Source organism: Lissotriton vulgaris, chromosome 7 (assembly GCF_964263255.1).
Source record: "Lissotriton vulgaris chromosome 7, aLisVul1.2, whole genome shotgun sequence".
Lineage (NCBI taxonomy): Eukaryota > Metazoa > Chordata > Amphibia > Caudata > Salamandridae > Lissotriton > Lissotriton vulgaris.
Window position 1 is genome coordinate 265,860,575 of NC_141695.1, and position 27,220 is coordinate 265,887,794.

General features: G+C 45.5%; 1 long non-coding RNA gene across 1 annotated transcript; it reads left to right on the forward strand.

Annotated features, from left to right (window-relative positions):
- The first annotated feature begins 394 nt into the window (after nt 1–394).
- LOC147701341 (uncharacterized) lies at nt 395–26,466 on the forward strand. The gene is made up of 4 exons (XR_015297451.1): nt 395–494; nt 3,707–3,764; nt 14,824–14,874; nt 25,774–26,466. It is a non-coding gene; the product is annotated as an uncharacterized LOC147701341 (long non-coding RNA).
- Nucleotides 26,467–27,220: the final 754 nt, after the last annotated feature.

Sequence of the window (27,220 nt, forward strand, 5' to 3'; positions counted from 1 at the left end):
GCCTACAGGCAGGAAAGAACTTCACAAGCAGTGTGATGAATGGGGTTCTGAAATATAAGTAGTTCAACATGCATTCTAAGGGAAGCACTCCGCGGGTGTCAGAATTATACAGTAAATAATACAAAATGTGAGGTGAGAGTGTAATACTTCTTTTTGCAGGGTCAAATCTCACTCTATGTATCAGTGAACGATTTCATAACAATTCATCTTACAGACTGAGGCGTTGTCAAGTCTGACCGAAAACAATGAAAGGTGAAATGCAAGTTGTGCAACGGAGTAATGGAGCGTCGCAAACCAGGACAAGGAAGCGGGTGTCGGCTCTAAATCTAATTACACATGAACCCCAAATCATGCAACTATCAGAAATGACTCAGAAACACCTCTGTGCACCTTAGGCAATAGTGTGGACTATGTAAACCCTAGAGCAGGAAGAAGATGCTCATTCAAGCCGACCTGTGGACGAAGACCTTCTGCAGCTCCAAAGTCGACACTAGGTATGTTTCCCTTCGCACTGCCTTCGAGCAGTGATTTAGGTTTCACCAACATGTCTTTATATTCGTTGTTTTGACCCATGCCTTCGACCACAATACTTCATTTCACGGTGTGATTTAACTACGGCAATATATTCAACCCGTGCGAATTCCTCGTGAGGATTGGCGGCTATTGTCTCATTTATTTTCCTTCTCAAACCACCGTTTCAGTAATTACATTTAATTGCCCTCCGTTTAATTAAATTGTTTTAGTATATTTGCTTTTTTTGACCACACTGCCTAATAGTAAAGTAGGCAAAGCAGACAAACTAAAGGCCATATTATCAAACCCGGGCGATAAAATTATCGCCGCTTTATCGGCAGGAAACTGCGGCTAAAGTGGCGATAATGGGCTTGATAATAGGCTCTATGGAATTCCAATCGAAGCCCATGGTAGATGGGAAGGACATCTAACTCAAGCCTCGATTGGAATTCCATACAGCATATTGTCTTCGGAATTTTTGCAGGTAAAACTCGTGCCCAGTAGGGAGGAATTTCTGGATCAAATAGAACCTCACCCTGCAAGAAAACTATATACACAATTAAGGCACGACTGCCTGCCACTTGGGGCACTGACCTGCAAATGGGCAGGTCAAGAGGAGGTAATCTGCCCTGTCTGCAACAATGAAGAAGACATTGCCCATGTTTTGTTTTTTTGCCCTGCCTATAGCGTAATCCGGAGAGCCTGGCTGGTACCAATATGTAGAAATCAGGGACTAAAACATTGTGCTTACGCCGTTAGAATTTTAAAATATGATACATCCCCCCTTATTGTGTTCTCGGTCTCCCGCTTTTTGTACGGTATGTGGCGCAGAAGGTCCACTTTGATTAATTGTGACTAATTTTTAATGATGGCCATTTTTTGTGGATAACTGATTGTTTAATAATGTTTTAACTGCTGGTTCTTAATTATTTATGTATTTTATTGTATGTACATACTTTGCTTGTGCTTTTATGGTCGTTGACCGAAATAAAGTTATAACGAATATTATCAAGCCCAATATCGCCACTTTAGCGGCAGTTTCCTGCCGATAAAGCGGCGATAATTTTATCGCCCAGGCTTGATAATATGGCCCTAAGTAAGAACCATTTTGGAGAGCGCGATATCGAGAGATAAAATCGGGGTGAGAGGACCAAACTGACCTCGAGCATCCACAGTTTGGAAAAGAAGATAAGCAGAGACAGTCACAGAGAAAAAGAAGACATAAGCAAAAGACAGAGTGAGTATTAGAGAGTGAAGGACACTTAAAAAGACACTGAGATTGATCCATGTGCGTGAGAGTGAGAGACAGGGAGAGAGCAAGTACATTTCAATGGGAAGTAACTGCTCAGACCCAGAGTTACTGGGTGCTTTGTCGGGCAATTTTTCAGGATTTCGTCATAAAACACTTTCCACCTCATCTGAGCGGGCTGAAAGTGTCCACTAAAGTGCGGGTGGGCATTAGAAAGCATTGCCTTCTCACCCAGGACTGCTGCAGGGGGTGGACAGCGGCCATGCAATTCTGCTACTTCAGCCCCAGCCCTGCAACAACTTCAATGGGCCAGTGGTCTCCAGGCCTGAATTATCGGGTTCAGAGTTCTCACCCATTGATGTTGCTTTAGATGAATTACCCAAGCTTTGCATTGTGTTTTCAAGATTGTCCAATCACCAATTGATATACCTTTCCTCAACATTCTGTCCATCTCTGACATCATAAATCAACTTTGCTAGTTCTTAGACATTATTTCAGATTTTACATTTCTTAGACTGGATCCTTGATCTTTTCTACTGAATAATGTATCCCACAACCAATGAAAGAAACGCTTCTATTTTCTATCTATCCAAAAGAAGAGAGAGTAGTTAATAGCCCTGAACTGACAGCTCACAGTGACTGTCTTTGCCTCTTCTCACCAGCCTGAATAACGCATATGCTTCTGTCTCTGGTCCTACTGATGGCATTCTTGGGTTCGCCCTTAAGGACCAAACAAGGAGTTAAAAACACTTACAGCCTTATTCATGAAGGCTAAATCGGCTCGCAAAGGGCCGGATTCTGAGAATCCGGCCCTTTGCGAGTGCGATTTTTGCATTTGGGATTCAGCATCCCAAATGCAAAAATCGGTAATTGCTAAATCGCTAAATTGCGAGGAATTACATTTAAGGAATCTCTATTTGAGATTCCTTAAATGCAATTCATGAAGCATTTGAAAATTGCGAAAATGCAATTTTGTGCCGCTATTTACCGAGAGGTCAGACCTCTCGGTAAATAGCAAAAACTTAGAAAAATGCTTTTAAAAGCATTTTTCTAAGTTGCATGTTGCACACACACATGTCCTTTGGACATGTGTGTGCGCAACACCTGTTTCAATTTGCATTTAAGGGGTGCTACAGGGTGTCCTTTGGACACCCCTGGCACCCTTTAAATCGCTATCTCATTTGCGAGTAGCAAATTGCTAATCGCAAATAAGGAATACTCCCCATGCATTCCTATGGGCCTTTTGGCCCATAGGAATGCATGGGGAGTTATTCCTTATTTGCGATTAGCAATTAGCTAATCGCAAATAAGGAATCAGTGGGAATCGCAATTAATATTGCGATTCCTACATGATTACCGTTTTGCGAGTCTCAAATAGCGATTCCTTATGATTCGCTATTTGAGCCTCGCAAAACGGCCCGATCATGAATCAGGCTGTTACTTTCCTGCTGTGTCCTGCCACTTCTAGTTGGCCCCTGAGCATGAAGATCCCTTACACATGCTCGCGGCTCCATATGCAACAGTAACAGCGCCCTTCCATTCTGCGTCATCGCTCAGTAATAATAAACAAAGGCTTTTTCAATGGAATTGCACAGCTCTCTGGGACAATGGCTTAAGTATCCCTCTGCAGTGAGATTATATAGTTATGGAACAATTTGGCACAAAACAAATCTGATTATTGTAAAATGCCACTGCCCTCTTGTCCCATTAGAGGGCACTCCCTTCCAGTTCGGTCTGTGAGGATGAAAAATATGCATCAACATCCACTTAAAGTTAATAATACTATTTTGCAAGCAGTGGGAAAAGGAAGATAATTAGATCCTGAAGGTACTTTGCAAGCACCGTTTCATATCTCACCACTACTCTCAGTCACTCATGAACCCACGCCTTATTAAACAAATCCACATAGAATGCTCATGTGTATGCAACTTCTTTTCTTTGCAGGACATCGTGACTCTCAAAATGGTGAAGAGAACGTCTTTCCTTCTTGTGCTGGCAGCAGGTGAGTGCAAACCAAGCTTAAAGTAGAGAGTCTGGAGGATCAACTTGAGGAGTAGAGGGGAATTTAGGGCCACATGCCCTCTTGTTCTCAACTTCTGCACCTTGAAAGGGCAAGTGTTGAGAGGCTTATAGCACTATCACTGGGAGGGTCTTGTGTTTTGTTTTCCATTTTTACAAGTCATGGAACACGTCTAAATTGTTTTTTTTTATTTGTTCTCATTCTATTGAGTTGGTGCAATAGCTTCTAGATAATATTTGCTCACTTGTTGAACAGTTAGTCCTAGGCCTCTGGAACAGCACTGCCCTCATCTCTTTTACTAACAATTTATCAGAATTCCCTTCATGGTCCTTTTAATCTGCTGCTAACAATCAATTAACTAAACCTAAACTTCTAAAGAGCATCTTATAGAGTTTCATTTAGAAAGAACAGACAGCAGGAATGAAGTATCTGCAAAGAGCCATTGGCTGATAACAAGGCTTGACAGACAGGCCTTCAAGCCAATGTATGAAGAAGACGCATTCAAACAAGACAGCGGCTGAATAGGGCTGATTTAAAGTCTTTTTCTGTATGCCATATTTTGTGTGTGTGGGCATATGTGTTTGAATGTGTAGGCACATGTGTGTGTGTGTGTGTGGGTGTGTGTGTGTGTGTGTGTGTGTGTGTGCATGCGTTTGTATGTAACCAGACCTACATAAATGCAAAATCCAAAAATAACATTAGCCTGCAACATCATTTATATACATGAATTTGATTAAACCTAGGACAAAGTTCAATGAATGAAAGAATCAAAAGTCTTAGACACACCATTCTAAAAGAGAAGCTATCCCATGTCAGGTACAAACCAGATAATCAGCAATATGCATCATGAAACTAGCTTCAAATTTCTTTGGAGATGACTTTCTTCTCACTTTTTTTTTCCTTTGGAGTTTTATATAGCACGAACATGACACAAAGGTATTAGAGCACTTTACATGAGCACCAGTTGTGTTTCTAAAGAACATACTAATATTTTTTTTGTTAGGCACAAGGAGAATAAGGGCCATATGTATCAAGCAAAATTGCATTCGTAAACACCGAAATTAGCAGAATTTCGGCGCTTCCCAATGCAATTTTACCAAATGGTATGTATTAAGGCAAAATAAGGGATCCCAGAATTTGCGATTCCTTATTTTGCGATTGTATTTAAGGAATCACAAATGTTGCTATTCCTTAAATGCAATGTAAGAAGCATCAAAAAAGTGCAATTTGGAACTAAGGAATTGCAAATTACCACCAACTTCAAGCTGGTGGTAATTTGAGATTTCTCTGAAAAATGCACTTTTTTTGCATTTTTCACAGTGCAATGTGAAGCACATACATGCCCTTAGGGCATGTACGTGCACCACATGTGCACCTATGCTTATTTCAGGGGTGCATCAAGGTGTGCTTTTGACACCCCTGCACCCTTGAAATTATTCTCATTTTTCGATTCTCAAATTGCGAATCGCAAATTGAGAATAACTTCTCATTCATTCATATGGGCCTCCTGGCCCATACAAATGAATGGGAAAGTATTCCTTCATTGCGATTCGCAATTTGCTAATCGCAATTAAGGAATATTAAGAAATCGCAAAACAATTGTGATTTTTTTACATACATCACTATTTGCAATTCTCAAATAGCGATTTCTAAAAAATCGCTATTTGAGAATGGCAAATCAAGATGTTGATACATATGGCCCTGAGTGATTTGCCCAGAATCACAGGATGATAAGCGTCAGTGCCAAGACTCGAACCCAGATCTCCTTATTTGAAGGCAACCACCCTAGCCATTAGGCCACATCCTGTCCCCTTTAGGCCACATCCTCTCCCTTCCCTCTCCTTCCCTTGAATGTATGCTTCTGTTTTGCAAGCCTTAACATCTCAATTGAGCAATCAATGATTACGTTTAAAAGAGGGTTCCATTACTGAAGCATTAATCTATTTTCTGTTCAGAAAATCAGTGGTAATTAAGGTTAGACCCTTCAGCCTTAGGGTGGTCTTCCCCCAAATTTTTGCCTTCCTCCTCCACTTTTTCTGACCTGATTTCTGCATGTATTAGGACTCTGCACACTTTAGTACTGCTAATCAGTGCAAAAGTGCTTGTACTCGCTCCTCTAAACATGTTAATATTGGCCTATACCTATACGGTATATTTATTTACTTATAAGTCCCCAGTAAAGTGGCACTACCAGTGCCCGGGTCCTGTAAATTAAATTCTACAAGTGGGTCTGCAGCACTGATTCTGCCACCCCCTTAAGTAGCCCTTTAATCATACTTCAGGACTGCCATTACAGAACCTGTGTATGCAGTTTTTTAAACTGCTATTTTGACCTTTTATCAGCCCCAACCTTCCCTTTTAGTACATACAAGTCTCCCATAGAGAAAGCACAGGACAGCCCAAAGGGCAGGGTGTAATGTATTTCAAAAGTAGGATTTTTACATTCAAGATTTACATGTCCTGGTAGTGAAAACAACTCTTTAATTTGTTCTTTACTACTGCAAGGCCTATGTCTCCCATGGGTTAGCATTGCAGTTGCCTTATTACATTTTATAAGTGTCATTTCCAATGGGAAGAAATTACTGGTTCAAGTTTGGTGTCGCTGGAATTCTAATTGGCAGAAATTGCTCAGAGCATCACTTCCGGTCGGGGAGGCGGAGGAGGTACATCCCGCCCGCGACCCTATTAAAAAACAATGTGTATGCGGCCACCAGCGGATATGCGCAGCAGGAGTGTTTCGGCGCGCCCAAGGGAAGCCTGTCTGCGCCTGACCAGGCGCAGGGGCCAGGACCCCTGGTCCGTTCGGGCCACAAGTAAGGATTAAGTACTCAGGAGAGGAGTTACTTGGACTATCAAAGCCCACTGATAAAGCATACAAGCATAATATAAATGTAGATAGCGAGGCACTAAAATGTGAGCACTCTAACATGACCTTAATTTGTAAAACATACAAGAATAACGAGGGTATGCTGCACTTAGCATTACTAAACTGCAGGTCATTGGCCAAACACAAATATGAGCTTCATGACTTACTGAGGGAAAGATCATTGGACGCTCTATTTCTGACCACTCCAGATGTGCAGGACGCGTCCCTAGTGAATATACACTAGTAAGGCAGGATCGAGAAGATCAAATAGGTAGCGGAATAGCTATAATCTATAAATCCACAATGAAGTGTGCGATTGTTAGACCTGGCATCTTTGGCGTGACTTCCCCTGTCTTTTTGCCTCCGCCTCCTTTATTTTTGACGCTGTGCTGGATTTCGGTTTTGCTGATATAGATGCTTTGGGCACTTTGCCACTGCTGATCAGTGTCAAAGTGCAATTGCTCCCTGTGTAAATTATGATTGTAATTGGTTATCCATGATTGGCATTTTTGTATCACCAAGAAGCCCCTAGTAAAGTACACTGAGTGTGCCAGGGCTGGTGATACAAATGCTACTAGTGTGCCTGCAGCACTGATTGTGCCACCCACATGAGTAGCCCTAAAATGGTGTCTCAGGCCTGCCACCGCAGTGCCTGTGTGCAGTCTGTGAACTGCCATGCCCTCCGGGTCAGTGTCCCCACTGACCAGGCCCAACCCTTCCATTTCTGTACACATTGGTCACCCCTATGGAAGGCCCAAGGTACCCCCTTGGGCAGGGCACACTGTATGTGAAAAGTAGAGCATGTACCAGTGCAGGTGACAAGCTCTGTTAGTGAATTACAGCCATTTTTATTTTTTAACTATTGTAAGGCTACCTTGCCCATAGGCTATCATGGGGAATGCTGGCTACAGTGGCTACCAGCATACCTTCCCATAGGAGCAAGGTAGGACATACAAGTCTGGTATCTCTGAACTCAGAATTTTAGGAAAGGTTGTTTTTAAATCCTGTGCTTGAGAACAGAACTTTTAGAAAGTTGCTGTTCTCTTGTCTGACCTTTCTGTGTGCCTTGGCCTGTTTGTGAATTGACTGTCTGGTTTGAGAGTGACAGGGGCTGGGGAGCCCCCAGGAGGCTGGCTGAGTCATCCCTAGGCTGAATGACTGCATCTGTATCTTGAGTGGTGGGAGGGGATACTACCTGGCCTGAATGGGGCTGTGCCTGCCTTCCACAGTGCTGGCTCCACCTCCTGCTGGGCGGCTGACGACCCTGCCCCTCTCTCTCTGAAAGGAAAAGAGAAGCCAGGAAAACAAAGTACTCAAGGAATACCCAGAACTGGTTCAGACCAGGCTCAGAGCCCTCTTGCACAAAGGGAACAAAAACTTTTAGGGGTATAAGCACAGGACTCCTGACTACAGAAAATTAGATCATCCTTTAATCAAGAAGAAACCCCTGCCAAGGAGAAAGCTGAAAGTGAACAAGGAAGACTATCCTGCGGTTGCTCTGCTGGACTGACCTGCTGTTGCGTTGCTGCCAAGGAGAGGGGAAGGACTTTGCTTTGTGCTGCGTCCCCTTGCTTGAAGGAATCTCCAAGGGCCTGAGAAGAGCTGGCTCCCTGTTAAGAAGTCCCAGGAACAAAAATACTTCACCCCTAGCTTCCCTAAACTCTGCTGAGAGAGTTCTGTCCTTCCTAGAGTGCTTGGGCCAGTCGTGGTGCCTCTGGAAGTTGTACCTGTGGTGGGAAGCTGGAAACCAAGATTTAAAGATTTTTCTCCAAAGTTTATCGCATTGCTCGCTTGCAGAGCGCATCCCAGTCAGTGTGAGGAAATTCCCGCCGCTAAGAGGGCCAAGATCGTGGCAGCGCCTGTTGCCGCTGCCAGAGCCGTCGCTTCCTTCTTTTGCGGGACGCACCAGTCCGGTGCGGGAAGATTACCATCGCTGCAAGTATCGTCGCAGAGCCTTTCTTCACTGGGTGAGATCGTCGCACCACTTGCTTGTGGGCCGCATCACGTCATTGTGAGAGTCGTCGCAGAGTCATCGTATCGAGGGACAATGAGAGTAGAAGATCGACGCTGAGCCGCGCATCGTCGCTACACCGGAGATCGTCGCCGCCCAGAAGATCGTCGCATCGTACCTTTTGCGAGCTGCTTCCACTGAAACCTGGGCACAAGAATCCACGCAAGGTATCGCATCCCTCCCCGCACAGACCAGAGTCACCGCGACACACCATCTACATCGAGCGGGGTTGTCGCATCGCCTCCCCAGGGTCTCAGGGATGACGCATAGCTTACTTTTCACCACTACAGCTTTTCACTTGGAACTTTTGTTGCAACTAAAGGAACTGTTGGCTAAAGCGTGATGCAACTGTGAACAATTCTAACGCAACCTTAAGTACTCATTTGAAACCATATTCTTGAACTGGTCAGGAAAACGTGGCTTAGCTACTCTCCATTGGCTGCCCATACGGGAGAGCGTTGTTTTCAAAACAATATGCATGACTCACCGCATTGCCCAAGGTAAAGGACCAAAATATCTCCAAAAATTACTGACCAAGTATCAACCCAAACGCCATTTGAGATCTCTGGGCTGTATGCTTTTTCAAGTGCCCAGAATCTACCGGGCGCGTATGGGCGGCCGGTCCTTTAAATACCTGGCCAGTAAACAATGGAACTCCCTACCCATTGAACTCCGGATGGAGCAAACGGAGAGGAGCTTCCGTCAAAAACTAAAAACGTATCTGTTCCCGAAGCTATGAGTTTTCTTTCCTTTCCTCCCTATTTCTATTCTCTTCTTCCCTCGGGAGCGGCCTAGTCCTTTGTTTATACAGCGCGGGGACACACTGTTACAAGTATAACCAGGCGCTATACAAGATGCTTTTATTATTATTTATTATTATTATGTTGGATTTTTTGTCGTTTTGGTATTGTGTAGTTTAGATTAAATACCTTTCATTTTCTAAACTGTTGTGAAGTCAGTTTGTGGTGTTTTCACTGTGTTACTGTGAGTGTTGGTACAAATACTTTGCACATTGCCTTCAATAAGCCTGACTGCTCGTGCCAAGCTACCAAGTGGGTGAGCAGGGGTTATCTGCAGAATGTTTCCTCCTTACCCTGACTTTAAGCAATGGTCCCTATTTGGACAGTAATACCTACCTCTGCCAACTAGAGACCCCCCAGTTCTAACAGAGATTAAACAAGCCGACCTAGAAAATTGTGAGTCGTTCTTATTTACCCCATCAGTGGCAGAAGACAATATTATAGCTGGCTTTCTAATCTACCGCCCACCAGGTTCAGTATCACAATTCATGGGGAGCCTACAGGAGAAAGTTGAGCACCCAGTTCTCCAATACAAAATGTTTCTGGTGGTAGGTGATTTGAATATACACTTTGAAAACAAGCAGAACAAAGAAGCTCGCACAATATGCAAGGACCTGTTGACATTAAATTTAGCACAAAGATTAGAGGCACAAATACACCAAGGGGGTCACACTCTAGATCCAATTTTTCTAATCTTTAAGGAGACAGAGGTAGGAACACCAGGGCCAATCCCTTGGTCAGATCATTATCTAGTCTGCCTTTAGAAAGAGGCTAGAACAACCAATTAAGCAAATTACAACAAGGAAGTGGAAACATTTTAATTCCACCTCTTCACCCAGGCAAGAGGATAAAACTCCCACGCTGATGGATAAAACTCTTATACTAAACAAAGACATTAACCTAGCCAATAAACAACTGGAAGACTGGAATACAGAGGTATTAGATGAGATAGCACCTTGGAGCACCAGGACCCTTAAGAGACAAAATGCAACAGCTCCTTGGTTTAATGATGAACTGATGACGGCCAAAAAAAGTGTAAAAAGCTGGAGCGAGTATGGAGGAAGAAATATTGTATTAGGGTCACAGAAAATTACAAAAAGGAACTAAAACAATATCATTCATTAATTAGGAAATCCGGATGTAAATTTTATACAGAAAAAATTGAAAGGGCCAGTAACTCCTCCAAAGAAATGTTCGCCAAACTGAAGTCTCTCAGAACATATGAAAATATAAGTGATACAACTGCCTCTGTAGAGAGCTGCAATAAGGTGGCAGACTTTTTCGCTGATAAAGTGACAATAATCTATGACACCTTCCGGGTAGACGCTCGACAGGGATCTAGCCTGACTTGTGGAAGTTAGACAAACTATGCTGGGGTGACTCTGGATAAATTTAAGATGCAGGAATTGGAAGAACTAACAGCCACAGCAAAAGGGACAAAATCTGGCTCCCCTTTAGACCCTGCAAGACTCGAGATAGTAATGGAGGGGAGGACCTTGATTATGCCATATATCTCAGAGCTCATTTCACGTTCCTTTCAGAATGGTGTACTCCCCACAAAATGGAAACAGTCTATTGTTAGCCAATTAAAAAAGAATCCTTCGTTAGAGCAAAATATACCAGAAAAAGTATGTCCTATCTCACTACTACCGTTTGTCGCCCAGATTGAAGAAAAAGTAACCAATGAACAAATGGTTGACCACATCAATAGGAGTGACCTATTGCATCCCTCTCAATCAGGTTTTAAAATGGCCCACTCCACAGAGTCAGCTTTACTTCTGGCCACAGAAACACTGAGAAAATATGCAGACAAAGGACAAATGGCCGCACTGATCTTGGTAGATCTCAGTGCAGCGCTTGACACCGTATCCCACAAGCTGCTCCTCCTTGGATTACAGATTTGCGGCATTATTCGAAGCGCTCTGATTTGAATGACATCGGTTCTCTCAGCACTGAGCATTCAAGTCTTCATCAGTCACATTTATCTGAGAGTATTCCCAGGCCTCAGGGGGTTGCACAGGGTTCAATTTTGAGTCCCACTCTCTTTAATCTTTATGTGGGACCACTGGATGAGCAAGTGGAGAAACATAAGGTGTCAATTGTTTCCTATGGGGACGACAAGCAGCTAATTGTGATGCTATCTCAAGACAAGAACCAGGCAGCAATTTCTTTTTCCACATGTTTAGAAGAGGTGGCAAACTGGATGTTGAACCATTACCTCAAGTTAAAAGGGAGTAAAATGGAGGTAATGGTTGCAGGCAAGGCGCCATCCATATGGTTGTCCACGGGGTGGCCTGAATCACTAGGCCAACTACCTTCCCCTGAAATTGAAGTAAAAAATCTCGGAGTCTGGGTGATTCCGAGTTGACATTCGATAGTCAGATTCAGAAGGTAGTGGGTAAATGCTACAGGGCAAAGAAAATGCTGAGAAAAGTCTTATATCTCTAACCACCTAATGCTAGGAAAACCATAGTACATGCGGTAATAACCTCCCAATTGGATTATGGAAATGTACTATATCTTGGCGCTACAAAAAAAAGATTGTCCAAACTACAGAGGGTGGAGAATGTGGCGGCTCGATTGGTACTTAGCCTTCCGAGAAGAGCTAAACGTAGAAAGCCCTGACAGTACTACACTGGCTGCCACTGGAAAAAAAGAGTCATGTTCAAGGCAATGTGCCATTGCCACCGCATTCTAGTAAAGAATGGCCCAAAGTACCTTCAACGGGTAATAACGCAATACATCCAAGGATGGAGGCTGAGATCTATGTGGAAGGCACTGGTGACTGTACCAAGAAACTTAGAGCAAGAATGAGGGCACACTCATTCAGGTATCTAGTAGCAAAAACGTGGAACACTTTTCCAATGTTTCTAAGAATAGAGCCATGTGAGAGTAGATTCCGTAAACAGCTAAAGACCTTGCTGTTTTCTAAAAATGAATAAAGTTAACTCTTGGATAGTTTGTACAACACAGTACGGCATGCAAATGCAGCCGCATCCTTTTCAGAGGCTCTGTATTAGCACAGGAACACACCGGTGGTGTAACCATGCATGCTACAAATGGATAAATAACTAAATAATTTGAAATTCTAACTTATGATGAAGTTGTTTTAAATTGCAATTCTGAAAATGCCACTTTTAGAAAGTTGACATTTTCTTGTCCTAGCCGTTTGGTGCCTGAAGCCTCTAGCTGGTTGTACGACTGGGTGCACTTGGGCTTTATGTATTTCCCCAGATAGCCATCCAGAAGGGGAGCATAGATTTGCCGGGATGGGCCGTCAGTGGCACGATGGGAGGGAGGAGTTCGACACAGCCTTATTTACACCTGAATAGGATATAGACTGTCTTCTCACAAAGAGTCTAACATCTCTGCATTGTCACTCTAGCCAACTTGGAGCCAGGGCACTTTAATGCCATTGTCTAGAAGCTTCTCCCACCTTCCCGAACCAGTGCACCACGGTATACAAAATGGGCCTCATACACCACCACTTCAGTGCGACTTTCGCATCTGAGGATACCCTGCCATGAAGAAGGACTGCTTTGCTGCTGAAGGACTGCCAATCTGCTGGACTCCTGCTTTGCTGTGCTGACCTGCTGCCCTTTTGCCTATGTGAGAAGGACTAGACCTGCATCTATTGAACCCCAAACCCAGAGTGACTCCTAGGGCTTAAGGCTCCCCCCCCCCTGATCTGAAGCCACAGGGACCTAAGAGGCTTCCAAAAAACTTGTATTTTCACCTGGACTCTGCAATTTGTGAGTCTGCCCTGCAGAGTGGTGCCACCCCAGTCCTGCACCCTTGTCAGTGAGCCTTAGGAGCTCTGCCAGCATGTGGAACCAGCAGATCTGATGCATCTCCTCTGTTGCATGGCGCAAATCCGAGCAGGACTGCAGGGATTGGACCCATTGCAAAGACTCACATTGATGCTGCAACTTGTGTCACCTTTGGAACCAACTCTGCGTGATGCTTCCCCAGCACAGGAGCTTGCATCTCTTGGCGACAGCAGCCTTGACGACAACTACAGACTCTGCATTGCAGCCTCTCAGATCTTCAGAACCTACGCATCACCTCAAATGCGTGTTCCATCCCCGACAACAGACTTCACATCACAAGCCCGATTGACAGGATCGTCAAAGTTGACGCAAGTTGGGGGTCTGATTGTGCCTTATCCTGACAAGGATTGTAGTTTCTGCTTGACCAGATACAACATATCTCAGTCAACCAACAACCAAGTTTTTTACTACTACAATTAGTCATGATACCATGTGCAATATTAGAGGTACAGAACATTGTCTCACACTTCACTGCAAAACACACTTATGCCTGTGTGTCAAACCCAGATGGGGGGTGGTGCACCATATCACAGCATATGCACTGTTCCCAGTACAGGCACAGACCATGTGTACACCCTCCTGCAAGGGGATACTCGGATGGTCCCTGGGACTGCCTGTGCTCCTTTCCATCCTTTTTAGTGGGTGCCTTCTGGGGGTGTGTAATTACAGTGCACACTGTCAACAAATACTTTGCCTTTGCACCCTCTTCGGTATTACAGTGTTTTGTATTTGCATGGGTCGATAACCCCACACCAAAGAAGGAATGTCTCTTTTATATCATGCCGGCACACATTTAGTGCCTGCAAGATCTATATCATGGGAGAGCCATTTCGTAATAACAAATTGCTCTTGGGGCAGTATAAAAAGTGGGCATACAGCCTGTTGCACCACTGGTGCAATTTCTGTGAAACTGCCCTATGTGCCTTGTGAGTAAACAAGCGACTCTTGTAAATTACGTCACATGACCACATAAACTTGATCAAAATCCTATGTCACCCCCTTTATAATGTTAATGTTACCTTTTCATATTGATATTTTCAGTTGAGATGAGATTAAGGACGTTGGGCCCAATTCACAGAACTAACTTAGGACAAAATTCTAAACTTACTACCATTTTGGTACTCACAGAAGGCACTTACTCATTTTGCCTTCTGTGAATACCAAAATGAGTAAGTGCACTCACTCGTTTTGCTATTCACGGAAGGCACTTACTCATTGATGGGTAAGTGCCTTCATTGAATATCAAAATGGTAGTAAGTTTAGGATTTTGTCCTAAGTTAGTTCTGTGAATCGGGCCCTTCGTGAGCAGTACTTTGTAACTGGTGTCCAATATGATGTCAAACAAATTCCATTTTCTCTGCTGCAGTAAACTAAATGGCATGTTGATTTTTGGTTTAATTCTAGCTCGGTGATCGATGTTTAACTGGAGGATATCTTGCTTCATCCCAAATTGTTTTATTATCTGTAAGGAAATTTGCAATAGGAGAAGCGACAACGTGATGCTTCCATTTATGGTTATATTTTTCTTTTCCAGTGCTAACTGCGATGCTTGGAACAGTAAAATGTCAGGATGGTGATGGCACTGGTAAGTAAACGTCACACATGTATCATTCTGTGTGCAGGGATCCATTACTGGACATCTCCTGTTTCGTTTCATAGGATTATCTTTTCATAATTTAATTGATCGAATGAATCAATTTTTAGTATCACTGTGAAAGTATTGTTTACATGATGGTAATGCTAGGGCTAACCCTAAGGATAGAGTCAGGGACAGGAGTAGTGGTAGTCGTAGGGTTGAAGCCGATGGCTATATAGTCATTGTCGAGGGCTCATGGTTGTATTCAGTCTAATTAAATTTACCAATTTAGCGCGGATCTTTCTTCCTTTTGCTTTTATTAATATTCTTTTGTTTGTTACTGTTGGCCGCATTCCCTACTCAACCTGTTGACTTTGAACTCTGGTTTCCTCACTTGTCCCTCTTTTTTAGATTAGAACTGTCTGTCTGTCTGTGCTGCAACTGATTCTGTGACTCTGGGCTTCTTTTCCTCAAACCTTTATCAATCTCACTTTGAGTGCACCCTGTGCAGGAGATGGGTGATGGGAGGAGGTGAGTTGTCTGGGCAATGGCAGAGGGTTTGGCCTCACTCCAGTATCACCTTTGGCAATGTGTTGTGGTAATTCCACTCCTTGAGTAGTTGTGTAGGAAAATATTGACAGTATATAACACTCTTATTTTGTTAGATTGTAATATCTTTCCACACTCATATTGGTTGAATGAATGAATCTGTTTGATGTCACAATGAAGGTGTTCAGTTTGCGGCCATTGCCCTCCTAGAGAAACATTGCACTCCTGGGGTAACTGGCAAAACCAGGAGATGGGGCTGTGAACGAAAAGCAAGCAGGCAAGAGGCTGTTCAATGACAAACAAATGTGCCCTCATTTCACTTACATCGGACATGATCTCTGTGATGGTGCAACGCCATCATCCCATTCACACAGCGCACCTGGAGCGAGAAATCCCCTAAAATTGTAAACCGATACTTGTATTGCGCACTACTCACCCGCAAGGGTCTCAAGGCGCTTGTACAAATACCGCTGTGGAACCCATCCTGGCTTTCCCTGTGAGGCGTTGACTCCTGGGCACCCACAAAGTGGAGGCCAGGCATCCTTAGCATTGTGGGGGCTGTTGTGGAGATTAAGCAAGCTATTGCCCAGAGTTGCAGAGTCAGACTCCATGATTGGAATAGGCACCGAGGCGAGAATTATCAGGTCCGTGGAAATTTGAGCCCAAGACCCGCTGAGGCCGTTGTGGAGATTAAGCTAGCTATTGCCCAGAGTTGCAGAGTGGGACTCCATGATTGGAATAGGCACCGAGGCGAGAATTATCAGGTCCGTGAAAATTTGAGCCCAAGACTTGCTGAGGCCGTTGTGGAGATTAAGCAAGCTATTGCCCAGAGTTGCAGCGTGGGACACCATGATTTCAATAGGCACCGAGGCGAGAATTATCAGGTCCGTAGAAATTTGAGCCCAAGACCCGCTGAGACAGGGAATTGAACCCTGGTCCCGGGCCAGACCTCTGCATCAGGGTCTGCCGCTCTAACCATTGAGCCACACTTATCCCCTGCCTCAGATCCCTCACATTTCACCCAGCCCTCATCTCTGCCTGTCCTTGAAGCCCTACAGCATCCCACTCACAGCCATGACTGCAAATCCCATGGAGTTCTTAGCTGCCAATGTTGGAGAAAAACAAAGGCCCCCTGAACTATATTTGTTCGATTCCTAGGACAGGGATAAAACATGTGCAAAAAACAATTCCTAGGCAACCATAGATGCATACATATATAAATTAACGGAGGGTCAAGTCAAGTCAAGTCAAATAATTTATATAGCGCGCTACATACCCAGAGGGTCTCAAGGCGCTTGTAGAAGGGTGGGGGATTACTTGTTGAATATCCATGTCTTAAGTTGCTTTCTGAATGCTAGGTGGTTCTGAGTGAGGCGAAGGTGAGTGGGAAGTGAGTTCCAGGTTTTAGCTGCTAGGTAGGAGAAGGATCTTCCTCCCATGGTGTTTTTGTTGATGCGAGGTACAGCAGCAAGGGCTTGGTTGGAAGAGCGTAGCTGGCGGGAGGGGGTGTAGAAGGAAAGTCGTGTGTTGAGGCATTCAGGTCCAAGTTCGTAAAGTGCTTTGTGTGCGTGGGTTAGGAGGCGGAATGTTATCCTCTTATTGACGGGGAGCGAGTGGAGGTTTTTCAGGTGACCAGAAATGTGGTCTTTACGCGGGATGTCTAGTATGAGTCTGGCTGATGTGTTCTGGATGCGTTGGAGTTTGTTCTGGAGTTTTGCGATGGTTCCGGCGTATAGGGTGTTTCCGTAGTCCAGGCGGCTTGTAACCAGTGCGTGGGTGACCGTTTTCCTAGTTTCGGTGGGGATCCAGCTACATGTTTTTTAGAGCATGCGAAGAATGTTGAAACAGGATGATGAAACGGCGTTGACTTGTCTGGTCATCGAGAGTGAGGAGTCCAGGATGACGCCCAGGTTCCGTGCGTGGTCCGTCGGGATGGGTGCTTTTCCAAGGGGCTCTGGCCACCAAGAGTCATCCCAGGCGGAGGGGGAGGTGCCTAAGATGAGGACTTCTGTTTTGTCTGAGTTCAGTTTCAGACGGCTGTGTTTCATCCACTCGGCTACTTCTTTCATTCCTTCATGTAGGTTGGATTTGGCGGTGTTAGGGTCTTTGGTGAGTGAGAGGATCAGTTGAGTGTCATCAGTGTAGGAGATGATGTTGAGGTTGTGTTGGCGTGCGATGGCCGCGAGGGGGCTCATGTATACGTTGAAGAGGGTGGGGCTGAGTGAAGATCCTTGTGGTACGCCACAAATGACTTCGGTGGCTTCTGACTTGAATGGTGGGAGGCGGGCTCTCTGAGTTCTTCCGGCAAGGAACGAGGTGATCCATTCCAGTGCTTTTCCTTGGATCCCGACGTTTCTGAGGCGTTGTAACAGGGTGCTATGACAGACTGTGTCGAAGGCTGCGGAGTGGTCGAGGAGGATGAGGGCGACTGTGTCTCCATTGTCCAGTAGAGTTCGAATGTCGTCTGTTGCTGCGATGAGTGCGGTCTCAGTGCTGTGTTTGGCTCGGAAGCTGGATTGTGAAGAGTCGAGGGATTTGTTGGTTTCGAGGAAGGCGGCGAGCTGGTTGTTGGCAGCTTTCTCGATGACTTTGGCCGGGAATGGAAGAAGCGAGATGGGGCGGTAGTTTTTGAGTTCGGTGGGGTCAGCTGTGGGTTTTTTCAGAAGGGCGCTGAGTTCGGCGTGTTTCCAGCTTTCCGGGAAGGTGGCGGAGTTGAGGGAGCAGTTGATGACGTCTCGGAGGTGTGGAGCTATGATGGAGTCTGCTTTGTTGAAGATGTGGTGATGGCAAGGGTCTGTGGGGGATTCTGAGTGGATGGAGTTCATCAGGCGGATGGTGTCCTCAGTGGAGATTGGGTTCCAGTCATTCAGGATGTTCGAGGGGGGTGAAGGTGCGGCAGAAGGTTGGGTGGGTTGGTCTCCGGGTTGGTTGTCGAAGCTGTTGTGGATGTCAGCGATTTTGTCGTGGAAGAATGAGGCTAGGGAGTCGCAGAGGGTTTGAGAGGGAGTGATGTCGTTGGAGTTGGCAGTGGGGTTAGTAAACTCTTTGACGATGTTGAATAATTCCTTGCTGTTGTGGGCGTTGTTGTCTAGTCAGTCTTTGAAAGCGGCTTTCTTGGTAGTCCGGATCAGTTGGTGGTGTATGCGGGTGGCGTTTTTGAAGGCGTCTCTGGTGCTGGCGTTTGGGTTTTTTTCCAGGCCTTCTCAAGGGAGCGACAGAGTTTCTTGGATTTCTTAAGGTCATCGTTGAACCAGGGGGCGTTTTTGCTGCCTAGTTTGATTTGACGTTTTTTCAGAGGTGCTAGGTTGTCGGCACTGTTGGTTAGCCATTGAGTGAGGTTAATGGCTGCTTGGTTGGGGTTCGAAGAGTGGGCAGGGGGGTTTTGAAAAAGCGATGAGGAGATCTGGTCGATGGTGATTTTATTCCAGTTTCTTCGCAGAGTAGGTTGAGGATGGTTGTGGGTTGTGGTCTTTTTGTAGACAAAGTGAACGCAGCTGTGGTCCGTCCAGTGGAGATCTGTGGTGTGGCTGAAGGAGATGTGTTTGCTGGAGGTGAAGATAGGGTCGAGTGTGTGACCTGCGTAGTGAGTGGGGGTGTTAACAAGTTGTTTGAGTCCGCGGTTGGCGAGATTGTCCAGAAGGGTGGTGGCGTTGCTGTCGTTGCTCCTTTCCAGGTGGAAATTGAGGTCTCCCAATATAATGTATTCCTCGGAGGGGAGGGCATGTGGGGTGATAAAGTCAGTGATGACTTCAGTGAATTGTGCTCGGGTCCAGGTGGCCTGTAGAGGAGGGTGCCTCTGAGTGTGGTCTTGGGGTCGGTGTGGATCTGGAAGTGAAGGTGTTCGGCGCTAGCGAGGTTGACGTCTGAGCTGGTTGAGATGCGGATGGAATTCTTATGGACGATGGCGATGCCTCCTCCTGTATTGTGGGTGCGGTCTTTTCGGATGATCTTGTATCCTTCCAGGATGGCAATGGTGATGTCTGGGGCTGAGGAGGCGTTCATCCATGTTTCTGTTAGGAAGGCGACGTCCGGAGAGATGGTGTCGAGTAGATTCCAAAGATCGATGGCGTGTCTGTGGACCGAGCGGGTGTTGAGCAGGATGCATTTTAGTTGGTTGGTGTCGGATCTTTGTTTGGAGTTAGTGGATGGGGAGTTGGTCTTGGTCCTGTCAAACTTGCAGGAGTTGCATGTGAAGGGTCCATGGGTGTGTTCAGGAGCGGCTTGGGCGCAGTTGGGGAGTCGGCCGGGGTTTAGGGCTAAGAGAGTGGAGGCGTCGTATGTAATGCGGGTGGGGTGGGTGGTACGAGGGCCAGGGGGACTGGCGCTGGGCGCTGTCCAGGCGTGGACGGGCGTAGACGGGCTTACCTTTGGCGCACCTTCGGCGCGGCCGCAGCGCGTTGACGCAGCGCTTTGGGTCATCAGTCATAAATGGACACAGGAGGGGGCGGAGCGTGGGAGGGGCCGCAGGGAGGTGTGATCGGAGTGGGGGACGGGCTGGCAGGCACAATAACAAACACAGAAAATGGCCGCAACAACACAGCGCAAAGCACCACGAGATCGTCACAGCACAAGTGGGGAAAGTTATTGCAAGAGTGGGCAGAGGCACCTCTAAATGTATGAGCAGCAGGCAGAAATAATACTAACACTTAAAAAACGCAGCAGGCAAATTAGCGAGTCACTCGAGTGATGTGGGCGGAGCTTACAGCTGATTAGCGCTACCGGAGTGCAGAGCACAACCCAAACACAGCTGGTGGCAAAGAAATACAAAGCGCTACGATACCCAGATTTCAGGGAGCCTGGGGGAGCGACCGATGCTGAGCGAGGTCAGGTTGGTCACAGCGGACGATCAGGAGGGTCCGTTCTATGTTATCCGTGGGAGGGAGGGGCCGCAGGGAGGTGTGATCGGGGTGGGGGGCGGGCTGGCAGGCACAATAACAAACACAGAAAATGGCCGCAACAACACAGCGCAAAGCACCACAAGATCGTCACAGCACAAGTGGGGAAAGTTATTGCAAGAGTGGGCAGAGGCACCTCTAAATGTATGAGCAGCAGGCATAAATAATACTAACACTTAAAAAACGCAGCAGGCAAATTAGCGAGTCACTTGAGCGATGTGGGCGGAGCTTACAGCTGATTAGTGCTACCGGAGTGCAGAGCACAACCCAAACACAGCTGGTGGCAAAGAAATACAAAGCGCTACGATACCCAGATTTCAGGGTGCCTGGGGGAGCGACCGATGCTGAGCGAGGTCAGGTTGGTCACAGCGAACGATCAGGAGGGTCCGTTCTATGTTATCCGTGGGAGGGAGGGGCCGCAGGGAGGTGTGATCGGGGTGGGGGGCGGGCTGGCAGGCACAATAACAAACACAGAAAATGGCCGCAACAACACAGCGCAAAGCACCACGAGATCGTCACAGCACAAGTGTGGAAAGTTATTGCAAGAGTGGGCAGAAGCACCTCTAAATGTATGAGCAGCAGGCAGAAATAATACTAACACTTAAAAAACGCAGCAGGCAAATTAGCGAGTCCCTCGAGCGATGTGGGCGGAGCTTACAGCTGATTAGCGCTACCGGAGTGCAGAGCACAACCCAAACACAGCTGGTGGCAAAGAAATACAAAGCGCTACGATACCCAGATTTCAGGGAGCCTGGGGGAGCGACTGATGCTGAGTGAGGTCAGGTAGGTCACAGCGGACGATCAGGAGGGTCCGTTCTATGTTATCCGTGGGAGGGAGGGCCCGCAGGGAGGTGTGATCGGGGTGGGAGGCGGGCTGGCAGGCACAATAACAAACACAGAAAATCGCCGCAACAACACAGCGCAAAGCACCACGAGATCGTCACAGCACAAGTGGGGAAAGTTATTGCAAGAGTGGGCAGAGGCACCTCTAAATGTATGAGCAGCAAGGAGAAATAATACTAACACTTAAAAAACGCAGCAGGCGAATTAGCGAGTCACTCGAGTGATGTGGGCGGAGCTTACAGCTGATTAGCGCTACCGGAGTGCAGAGCACAACCCAAACACAGCTGGTGGCAAAGAAATACAAAGCGCTACGATACCCAGATTTCAGGGAGCCTGTGGGAGCGACCGATGCTGAGCGAGGTCAGACTGCAATTAAAGCTAGATTATACGTTACGTTATTTTATTCATTACAAAAGTACATTATTGTTAAAAAAAAAAATACATATAGTAAGACTGTGGCATTAAAGAATAAAAATTACATACATAAAACATTTTTCTCTTGTTATACAGTTAAAATTCATAAACTAATAGGAAAATTATTAGTCACGTAGTAATTTATTCGACGCGCATTCTTAGGTGCCAAGTCATTTTAAGCAAGGGAACTGGGGGGCATATTATCAAGGGGGTTTATCTCCGCTTTTTTGGCTTTAAAATCCAAGAAAGCGGAGGTAAAATTATCTCCCTATTACCTAGCTGTCGCTAACACCAGTTAGCGACCATGTTGGGCCCCACTTTGCATGTCAGTGATATTTATCACTAATGACATGCAAAGTGGGCGTGCGAAGATGTTAGCGACTGAAAACAGTCGCTAACATCGCTATCTCCTATTACCAACTTTTGGAGATATTCGCGCTAAGCGCAAATATCTCCAAAAGCTAACACCTGCCCTGAGCAGTTCTTAGCCATGTTATCCAATGGGAGGTGGATAACATGGCTAAGAGCATTAGCGATATTCATGCATTGCGGCGATTTTTATCGCATTTGCGATAAACCTTGGTAATACCAAGGTTTATTTGCGGTACAAATCGCCGCAGCTCTGCGGTAAATTTCTGCCTCTAACCAAGCAATAGCGATAATTATCGCTATTGCTTGGTAATATGCCCCTGGGTTCTTTATCCCTTTCTAATAACCACAGCCATACCTGGGACGCAGTGGCCCCTCAAACACCCGAGGCCTGGTGTCCTTGCACCTGCTGAACTATGGATAGGTATGGGGTGCCAAGGGGTCTCTCCAGAGATATTTATTTCAACACATTGATGCTTCCCCTTGCAAGACAGGTGACTGCTCCAAACGCTCACATTAGGGGTGAACTCCATGTGCCTCATTCATACCTCCACGAGGGAGTGGCTATAACTAGAAGGGCTGGAAAGATATCGTTTCATTCTAATTTGGTTGCAAATGTGCACCCTGGTTAAGTTCCAACCTCTGGCCTCTCAAGAATAATGCTCTGAAATCGATACGTGCTACATAATATCAGTAGCACCAATACATGTTTAAATGCATACTCCAGTCATATTATTTGCAATCTACCTGTCGTCTATGACACAGATCTCTTTGGGTATCTATCTGTCTCTTATGTGGCTCTCGTGGCATGTCTAAGCTTCCCAGCAAGCCTATTTTTGGTGACATTTGTTGGTAATCTGGCATCCTCTTGTGGATAGTTTTGGTAGTACCGTAGAAATATGCAGTACTTATGTACATCTCACAAACAAGGACCAATAAAGAGCTCCTGGCCTCGGACCGGCTTCATAAAAATGTTCCTACTACTCCTAGTTCTAATGGACATAATCATGTATTGTTCCCTTCTCTACTAATTGCAGTACCACGTTTTTCTCAGGCAGCCATTTCGTTCCCTTCGGGTAGATATAACCTTTAAAAACACCGACAAACATGTAGGTGACTGGACTGGGAACCAGTGGGATTTCCCAAAAAGTTCAACAGTGTAGACCTTAGGTAGTGAAGAGCGGCAGCAAGGGAAGTGCATATATAGTCTTTGGCAACACCAAAATACCACCAAAGTCAATATTCAAAAACAAATATATTTTCCACCGAGATTCAATTTAATTGATTTCAATGGCACGACATTGTGCCGATCTGAGATGGGGATCAGAGAACATTTAAAAACAAAAATATGGGGCCTTATTTATGAGGCCATGCGTCAGTTTTGCGCTGCAATTATTTCACTTTTTATGATGCAATGGCAGAGTAAAACATGCAACCTGTTGCGTTCTATTTACAAAGTGATGTATCTAAGCAGATGCGTCACTTTTTCGGAACACCTGCGCTACATTATACCTGCGCAGGCACGCAACACCCACTCAGCTCACGGGGCTTCAGCCCCCCCCGTCGTGTGTGTCAGCCGGGGCTGACACAGCGTTGCGGGCTGGCCACCATCTAATTGCAGCCACACCCGAGTACTTAACAGGTCTTTAAAAGACCCTTTACTTGTAAATTTGGCGTTTTTTATGTTTTCACACCTTCTTTCAGTCACTCTGTCTATGCTTGGAAGAATTAGCCCCCCAAAATATTTCCCAGCCCCCCACCCGAAATTTGGCTCTAGCTGCCCGCCTGTACCAGTGTCCGGTATAATGTATGCAGGGGGCGCTTTCTCACGCAAGTAAGCTTAGTAGAAGTGACGCAGTGAAATCTTTGAGATTTCACTGCAACACTTCTTGGACACCATTGCGTCATTATCTTACGCCTTTCTCACAGCAGGCGTAAGACTGACGAAGGCCCTTTCACATGGGGCCCCATGTGAAAGGATACATTGCTGGGGTTGCGTCACTTTTGTCACACACTCCAGCAATGCAAAATGTTTGTGCCTACAGATACGTCAGAAATACTGTATCTGTAACTCCTTGTGACATGATATGTCATAGTGTAAATATGACGCATCCAGCATGTCGCAAGGAGGGTTTAATGAAAAGTGACGCATCGCTGTTTTCAAGTAGCGATGCATCACTTTTCATAAATGAGGCCCTGGATTTGGTTTGCATTTTAATCAATTTCTGAAGTAACCATTTCAGTACAGAAGTGGTTTCTCAAAAATGTCTATTAGAGAATAGCTATGCACTGAAACAATTCGTCCGTCAGACAATTGGTTTTATTTTAAGCAGTTCAGTTTTTTAAGAAATACTGTCTTTCAAAAACACGGACTTAGGCATGTGCAGCACATGCAGCACGTGGTTGGAATTTCATGTCACAATCCCAGTAACGTAGCGTGGGGGGTCCACAGGGGCAGTTGCTCTAGCCGCAAAATTCTTGGGAGCGTTACATTTTAAAAGAAAGTATTGTGCCCCCTAAGACGTGGACCGTTAGCCCTCCCTGAGATAAAGGGTTAAGGGGCTAAATACTCTTTTGAAATGTTGCTGCACAATCCTCAGAACTGACAGCGAAAGGTCTGTGCTCCAAGTGTCCCAAACTTCCAGGTACTCTTTACACGTTTCTCGAGGTGAAACGACATGGACTTCAGCAGGATAGCACCTTTTTTACCACTCAGCAGGACCACACCAGGGATTCAGTTACTAATTATCTTATTAGGGCATATGAGTGAACATCTGTGCCATAAGAACGAATAATTCATGCAGCGAGGCGCAGCAAAACAAGTTGCTGAGCTGCGTTGTATTGACAGAAAAGAGCTAAAAAAAATTGCTCCATATTTACCAACATATGGTGCTGTTCAGCTCCCTCTATGCACTGACGCACTTGTGGCTACCTGGAGGCAAGGCAAGCACCCTTAGTAATGGTTGCCAGCATTGTGGGTAGGATCATCTCTGTACAGGACGGGATACCTTGCTGCACAAAAACGATCCTTAGAGGCATATTTCTCTCTCTGTGTGTGCCGTCCAATACAGCACACATGGACAGAGGAAGTAACGAGGAGAAAATAAGATATTTCTCCTTGATACACCTCTGTCAGGTAGGCGCACCATTTTGACTCAAAACCAGGTTTACAAGTGTTTGTACATCTGAGTTTGTGTCAAAATCAGCCGCGGCTTGTGCAGGTAAGAGCGGTGGTGCGGTGAGGCTGGGTGAGGGGGTATGACAACATACGACAGTGAGGGGAAATTAAATAAATAATTAATTTTACAGTGTGGTCGTATGTCCAAATCCCCCCCACCGGGTCCGACCGCTCTTACCCGCACGGACCACGGCTGGTCAAAATGCATGGGGGGAAAATGCTCATGTAATACCTCCCTGTCATGAAGTAACTTAGGTCTAGTCTAAAGCCAAAGACACAGTCCCATCAAGGACACTAACACATACATGGTACAACTGTCCTTAAGAAACCACATTAATCGATCCACAGAAACCATTTGCCTATTCATTTACACTTATAAGTGGTTATATTTCATTTTGCTAGCAATCCAGGTGGTGATTCCGTGCATATTGTTGCAGTGCACCTTCCTACTGCCCCATCCTGACTTGTTTTATGTCATGCGGCTCAGGTCTGAGGCTTTAGAACTCTGTCAGTCGAAACCATACTGTTCTCAGATGTTGCCAAATTGTACTAAACCTGATACATATTAATTTCAGAGCCTGTTATTAGAATGCATTGAAACCACAGTGCTTTGGGACATTGTAAAAATGATCTATTACAATGCTGTCATTTCCCTTACAGAAAAGTGTGGCATGAACATGGTGTACTCATCCTGCGCTGGATCCTGTCATAAAACTTGCCAAGATGTCTCCAACATGGGTCTACCTAGGAGCTGCACAATGGAATGCAGACCAGGATGCGAATGTGTGCCTGGATATGTCCTACAGAATGGGAAATGCATACCTGAGAAGGACTGTCCCTGCAACAAACACGCCCACTATGAGACCTGTGGCTCTGCATGCCCACTTACATGTGATAATTACAGCAATCCACCACAATCATGCATATTGCCATGTGTGTTGGGGTGCTTCTGTGACAAGGGCTATGTGAAGTCTGGGAACGCGTGTGTACTTCCAGGGCAATGCTCTGGAGCAACCTCCTCATGAAGGGGTGAAACAATGTACCCATAGCTCTCTGAACACTATTTAGGATGCAAACATACTTGATTCATAATTGTAAACTCACCAATATGCAATCAAGGGAAATCACTGAGTTAACATTATATTGCAGGGACTTTCAAGTTAAATAAATTACAAGTGAGATTAGGAGTATAACTGATTGGACAAATATCACAAATATCATGGGACAGAATGTTGTGGCAAAAATATTGAGGAAAAAAAAATATTGTGAACGGTATTTTCTACAATACTCGTAACATCTAACGACTCCAGCTCATGTTGGATACATTATTAAAAACAAGGCTTTTTGGCGATCAACACGATGCATGTTGGAATTTTTGAGTCTTTAGTAGTAAAATATATACTATAGTTCTCAATAGACACTACGATAGTGGCTAAACACATGAGCTGGCTAACCAGATTCATTTTTCAATAATATGTTCATCTAACTTGAACATTCTTTCAAAGTGGATTGAAAAATAGATATTTATTTCTCTGCTGTAGAGATGCGTTTGTAGTGCTACTGCAACAAGTTCCAATGTCAAGAAAGTAGCCCAGTAAGTAAGGCATTAGGACTGCAAATACCTAGACATTTTCTGCTGCATGAAATGCTCAAAAAGCAAATAACATTTAACAAATTAAATGGGCATATTATTTATCATAGGGTTTACCTCGCCCGACGCCACCCCAGGCGACGCAGGCCAGTCTGCGTGGCGCTGTGTGGCTCTGTAAATCTAGCAAAACACAAGGTGGCACAAGTTGTTATCTTGCTTCACACTGCGTGGTGAGGGCGTGACATGGGTGCAGCATGAGTGTTCCCACGCATCCACCCATGCATTCTCATGAATTCCCATATTTACCAAGTTTGGTAGACCTGGGAATGCGTCTGAATGTATTGCCTCCCCATTTGAGGCGCAGCCAGCAGAAAATATATGTATTTCTCTTTGCTGTTTCCTCTTTCTAAGTTTGCTGCATTCTGCCCTTAGAAAGATTAACATGCCTGCGACGATTGCAGCAGCGGCCCGTGCAGGTCAGAGCAGTGGGGCGGTCGGGCCAGGTGAGGGGGCATT